Source organism: Canis lupus, chromosome X (assembly GCF_011100685.1).
Source record: "Canis lupus familiaris isolate Mischka breed German Shepherd chromosome X, alternate assembly UU_Cfam_GSD_1.0, whole genome shotgun sequence".
Taxonomy (NCBI): domain Eukaryota; kingdom Metazoa; phylum Chordata; class Mammalia; order Carnivora; family Canidae; genus Canis; species Canis lupus.
Window position 1 is genome coordinate 42,593,447 of NC_049260.1, and position 7,095 is coordinate 42,600,541.

A 7,095-nucleotide genomic window follows, 5' to 3' on the forward strand; every position below is an offset into this window, starting at 1 on the left:
AGATAATGTGAAGGGTGGAGGCCTCTATCTACCCCAGGCCCTTTCCCTGCCTGCCTTCTTGAGATGTACTGGATCTCCACACACCCTCCCCAGGGGACCCACACCCTCCTCAGTCTCCCCCTGTCTTTGAGGTTAACCAAGGCCACAGGGCCGCACCTCATCCCAGGGCACCATCTTGTAGGGGCACAGGGCTGGGCATTTCTGGCAGAAATGCAGACCTGAGAGGGAGGAAGGAAGGGAGTGGGGAACACTTGTGTTTCCCTACCTAGTAGTTTCTTATTAATCATGTAACAAATTTGCAACAAACAGTGTCCAAACAACACAAATATACCGTCTTACAGTTCTGGAGGTCAGGAGTCTCACAGGGTGTCTGTGAGGTCGTGTTCCTTCTGTAGGCTCTAGAGAAGAATCCACTCTTTTGCCTTTTCCAGCTTCTGGAGGCTGCCTGCAGTCTTTGGCTCATGGCCCCTTCCTCCATTTTCAAAGCCAGCAATGGCCAGTTGAGTCTTTCTCATATCAAATCACTCTGACTCTCTCTCCTGCCTCCTTCTTTCTTTCACTTATAAGAACCCTTGTGATTACATTGCACCCAGTCAGATAATCCAGGATAATCTCATCTCAAAATGCTTAGTTTAATCACATCTGCAGAGTCCCTTTTGGCATGTAAGGTGACATATTCCAGATCCTACAGTTTAGGATGTGGCTATCTTTTGTGGGCTGTATTCTGCACCGCCCCCCTCACCAGGCCTCTGTGGTTACTGACAGTGTCCCCACCCTGAGGCCACGGAGGTGGACAGATGGGCTTGCCCTTGAAGGGAGCAAGATGCCCATCCTGTAGCGAGAATAGCATGTCACCAAATAATTAAAATTGAGTGATTCTTGTAATAATAACACTATCAGCATTTACCTCCCAGTTACTCTATGCCAGACACTGGGCGAATTACTTTACATGAGTCATGATTTTCTCACACCAAGACCACGATGTAAATTCTACTTTTATCACGAGTGTACAGGTAAGGAAACTGAGGCCCTGAGTTCTGTGTTTTCATCAGTCCTGAGCACATTCCTTCACTGGGGCTTCCCTGATCTTCCTCTGTATCTTCCTCCTTGTTCCTAGGCCCAGTATCTTGATCTCACAGGGGCTCCTGCTCTCTGTCCTCGGGTCTCAGCCCTCTGCCCAGATGTCACTGGACCACAGAGTACAGCCCTCCACTTCCCCTTCTGGATGTCTGTGGTCCAGGGGAGTCCAAAATTAAACCTGAGCTTCCTGCTAAATCAAAGTGGCCTTTCCCTTTCGTTCAGGGAAGCATGACTGAAGCAATGGTCTCATGGTGAGGTGTTACTGTCACCAGACACAGTTCAGTCGTGGACTGTCCACATTCTAACCTTTACCAGCAGGAGGCGACTCATCTCCAAGACCAGGGAGGCCTCATGGAAGAAGATGGAGGAGGGACAGAGGCTGAAACATTCACACCTGAGAGGGTCACAGGTCTCTGGGTGCCTGAGTTCCAGACCTGAGTGTCCCTCAGAGCCTCCCTCTCTGGGTGTGGACAGCTGGGGGCAGCCTCGGGTTAGCTCTGTCTCCTTTTCCTGGAGAACCCTGGTCCTAGTCACTGCAGATGGCCTTTCTCTTCCTCCTGCTCTTCTTCCTCCTACCAGAATCCCATTTCTGTGGTCTAAGGGAAGTTCTCACATTTGTAATATTTTTCTCATTTATAAAGATTTCGTTTTTGTTTTCCCCCCCCATAAGATGGGCCTCAACCACAGGGCAGGTTGGGCTACCACTTAGCCTGTCCTGATGGCACAGTCCTGGATGTTGAAGACACTGGGGCATCCCCTACAGAGCCTGTGTTTAGGAAAAGGCCTCTAGGTCTCCTTTCAGATCCTGACCCGCTGCTAGCTCCACCACCACCCAGTCCCCTCTCAGAACCTGAATGCTGGGATGACATATAACTCCTAGCTGGGGCAAGTAGATGTACCGGGGCTGCTGGTCTCGAGGAGACACTGGCCTGAGGAAGAGGCAGCAGAAAAGCTCTATATGGCCTGAGGGAATGTACAGCTGTGGGGTAAGGAATGGCTCACCTACAACCTGCCCTCTGACCTGCTGCAGGGCCACAGACCCAGCTCCTGCCCTCCATGTGTCTCAGTCTCCTCACCTGCACAGTGGGCATGATTATACTCCCGCCACACAGGGGATGCTCATAAATTGGGGAGGGGGGGTCTCTGAAGTGATGAGAAAGCAAATTTGGCCCAAGAGGAGGAGCAGGTCAGAGTTTCTGGGGATGACTTGACTCGAGTCTTCTCAGGCACAGCCAGGGGCTACCTCCCTTGAATTGCTCAGGGCAGTCAGGCAGGTGGGAAGCTCTGAAGTCAGAACCATGGGCCAATGTCCTCTCTGGCCATTTATGTTCTTCCTGTTTGTCCTCACCTCTGTCCACGGGGACACCAAGATGAGTTCAGGGAACTCATTGCCTCATTGGTTACTGCGACCCATTTGCAGTCATTAGATTCGTGTGTCATCTTTACAACAGATCCTCATTAACACTAGTGTAACTTGTCCAAACAGTGGCTCACATGTTCTGAAATAGTTTTGATGATGTGTCATTATTTATTAAAGCCAGAGTTTATTCAGGCACTTTTCTACCAAATGGATAGGTAGCATACGATTTAGGTTCTTGCCATCTCATACTAACTATCATGAGCATTCCAGGACATACAATAATGGTCATATAGTAACTCTATTTGTAGTAGCTAAACACTGGAAACAACCCAATTATACACTAGTAGGAAAACATATAAATAAATTGTGGCAGTTTCATAGCACAGAATATGGCACAGCTATGGGAATGAATGAATTTAACCCACAAAGAAATAATGTTAGGTGAAAGAAATCAGATACAAACCAGGGCACGCTATAGGATAATTTTAAAAAATACATACCAGAATATCAAAAATGTAAAAATTGACTGTGGTGGTTCTGAGTTTTAACACATGAATAGATTCATGTACCCACTGCCACGTTCCGGATACATGACTGTTCCATCACCTTACAGAGCTCCCTAGTGCTGCCCCTTCATAGTTAAACACCTTCACATGAAAATATGGTCAATTGATAGTTCATGAAGGTGTGTCTATCTCTGTGCCAGGACCACAGTCTTGATTATTATAGCTTTGTAGTAAGTAAAAATCCATGTTAGCCCTCCAATTTTGTTCTTCCTTTTCAAAATGACCTTGACAATTCTAGTTCCTTTGTTTTTCCACATACATTTTAGAATTAAGTTGTCTGTATCCACAAAAAAATGCTGCTGGGATTTTGAATGGAATTGCATTAAATGTATAGATCAATTTGGGGACAATTAACATCTTTTTTAAAATTTATTTTTTATTTATTTTTAAAATTTTATTTATTTACTCATGAGAGACACACACACACACACACACACAGAGGCACAGACACAGGCAGAGGAAGAAGCAGGCTCCATGCAGGGAGCCCGACGTGTGGGACTCGATCCCGGGTCTCCAGGATCAGGCCCTGGGTTGAAGGCGGTGCTAAACTGCTGAGCCACCCAGGCTGCCCCAATTAACATCTTTACTGAATCTGTCAACCCACATACACAGTATGTCTCTATATAATTTAGGTCTTTTATTTCTTTCGTCAGCTTCTTGTAGTTTACAACATCCACAGATCCTGTACATGTTTTTGTTAGATTTTTTTGAGAAGCTATTGTAAAATAGTATTGCATGTGTGTGTGTTTAAAACTTCCAGTTTCTGGAGCGCCTCAGTGGCTCAGTTGGTTGAATGTCTGCCTTGGGCTCAGGTCATGATCCCAGGGTCCTGGGATCAAGTCTCTAGTCGGCCTCCCTTCTCAGTGGGGAGTCCATTTCTTCTTCCCCTGCTGGTATGCTGGCTCTCTCTCTCCCTCTCAAAAAAAAAAAAGTAAAATATTATTTTAATTGCAGTTTTCATTGTTCATTGCTAATATACAGAAATATGCTTGAAATTTGTGGATAAATTTGTATTCTGGAATGTCGCTAAACTCACATATTAGCTCTAGTATTTTTTAAATTTATTTTAAATATTTCATTTATTTGAGAGAGTGAGTGAGTGTAAGCAGGGGTAGGAGCAAAGGGAGAGAGAGAGAGAGAGAGAGAGAGAGAGAGAGAATCTCAAGCAGATACCATGCTGAGTGCAGAGGCTCATGTGGGACTCAATTTCACAAACCTGAGATCATGACCTGAGCCAAAATCAAGAGTCAGAGGCCCAACTGACTGAAACACCCAGGGAGAATTAGAGTAGTTTTATTTCTTCTTCCCAACCTGTAAGCCATTTATGACTTTTTCTTGCCTTTCCAAACTGGCCAGGATTTCTAATACAATGTTAAATAACCAGGGTGAAAGTGAACATTCTTCCTCATTTATTTTTTATTTTTTTTAAGATTTTATTTTGTTTTAATTCATGAGAGACACACACACACACACACAGGGACAAAGACATAGGCAGAGGGAGAAGCAGGCTCCTCGCAGGGAGCCTGGTGTGGGACTCGATCCCAGGACCCCAGGATCATGCCCAGAGCCAAAGGCAGACGCTCAACCACTGAGGTGAGCCACTGAGGCATCCCTCTCCCTCATTTCTTTTTTTAAATTTTTATTTATTTTTATTTTTTTTCCTCATTTCTGATCTTAGGGGAAAAGCACTGAGTATCATGAGCTGCTCTGGTAGACAACACTTAATATGTGTTATCACAATTCGTTGCTGGGGGGATGAATTGCATGACTCCACTAGGAAAGCACTCTTAGAAGCTTGTGAGGCTTTCCTCTGGACTTTTATCTCATGCACTTTTTCCCTTTGCTGATTTTGCCTAGTATCCTTAAGTCATAATAAATAATTAGCCTTGGGTACAGCTATATGCTGAGCTCTGTGAATCCCATTTGCAAATAATTGAACCTAGGATGGTCTTGGGGACCCCAAGTGTATACACATTATAGATTATTATGTATTCTTGGTGAGTTTTTATCAGTTTGTAATATCTCTCTTTACCTCTGGTAATGTTCTTGGTTCTGTAGTTTATTTTGTCAGCTATTAATAGTCACTCAAGCTTTTATTTTTAAATTAGTGTTTATCTGGTGTATCTTTTTTCATCCTTTACCTTAACTTAGCTACATCATTATATTTGAAGTAAGTTTATTGTACATAGCATAGTTGGCTCATGTTGCCTTTTTTAAAGAAAAAATCCATCAAAATCTTTGTGATCATTTACATTTATTTTTTAAAATTTATTTATTTTATATAATAAATGAGAGAGAGAGTGTGTGTGTGAGTGTGAGTGAGGAGAGGGGCTAAGAGAGAGGGGGAGAGAGTCCTAAGCAGACTCTGTGCTGAGTGTAGAACCTGACTTGAGGCTAGATCTCACCACCCTGAGATTGCAACTTGAACTGAAACCAAGAATCAGATGCCCAATCGACTGCACCACCCAGGAACCCTGATCATTTACATTTAATGTAATTATTAGTATGTTTGGATTTACATCATTGTATACCATTTGAATTTATACCACTGTGTACAGAATGTACCGTTTTAAGATTTGTTGTATGTTTCTTCCCTGTTTTTTGTCTCTCTGCTTTTTGCTTTCCTTTGGGTTATTTGAATATTGTTTAGCATTCCTCTTAAATGTATCTATTGTGTTTTTTTACTCTATCTCTGTATATCTGTATCTATTTTTAAAAGTGATTTGTCTGGGAATTAAAATATACATAGTTAACTCTTCCTAGACTACTAAAAATCAATTTTTTTTTTACCATTGCACATAGAATGTGGAAATCCTACCACCATACAGTTCCTGTTAGTCTCCCCCTCTTTATGTTCTCATTACCTTAAATATTATTACTTCCACATATATTGAAACTACATCAGATGATGTCTTAATTTTTCATTTTTGCTTTTCATCCTCAAATATAGTTTAGTTAACCAAAAGGAGAATAGTCTATTATATCTAGCCATATATTTACCCATTTCTTCTGTTCTTCCTTCATTCCTACTACTTCACATGACCTCCTGATATCATTTTTCTTCTGTCTGAATTTTGACTGGAATTCTTTTAGGTCTGCTCCTAACACATTCTCTTTGTTATCCTTCATCGTAAATGTCTTTTTTGTACATTCATTCCTGAAGAACATTTGGCTGGATGTCAAATTCTGGGTTGACAGTTCTTTTCTTTCAGTACTTAAAAAATATTGGGAAAAAAATGTTGGGACACTTTCTACTGGTCTCCAGGATTTCTATTTCTTTAAGTTTGTTTGTTTGTTTATGTCATCTCTACACCCAACATGGGGCTCAAAGTCATGACCCTGAAATGAAGAGTCACATGCTCTACTGACTGAGCCAGCCAGGCAGTCCCGGCCTCCATGATTTCTAAAGAGAATTCTGCAGTCATTTGGATCATTGTTCCCTTATAAGTAATGCATTATTTACCTCTTAGTGCTTTCAAGATTTTTTTTTTCTTTGTGGATTTCAGAGTTTGATTCTGATGTGTCTGGGCATGGGTTGTTTAGGTCTGTCCTGTTCGGTATTTGCCAAACTTCTTGGATTGTAGGTTATGGCTTTTGCCAAATTTGTAAAGTCTCCAGCAATAATTACTGTAAAAACACTTTAAATCACCATACTATGTCACCTTTTGTAATACTATGTTTCCTTTCCTTTCCTTTTTGGGTTTCTTTTTTAAAAAATATTTTATTTATTTATTTATTTGAGAGAGAGAGAGAGAGAGAGACATAGAGAATAAGCATGAGTGGGGAGGAGGGGCAAAGAAAGGAGAAGCCGACTCCCCACTGAGCAGGCAGCCCAACTCAAGGCTTGATCCCAGGACCCAGGGATCATGACCTGAGTGGAAGGCAAATGCTTAACTGACCAAGCCACCGAGGTGCCCATTCTTTTGGGTTTCTGATGATAGAAACTATAGATGTAATAGTATTTTGCCATAGGTTCTTGAGATTCTGTTCATTTTTCTTTCAATATCTTTGTCTCTGAGTTGTTTTGATTGAATAATTTCTACTGATCTATCGTCAAGTTCAATAACTAATTTTGTCATCTCCATTCTT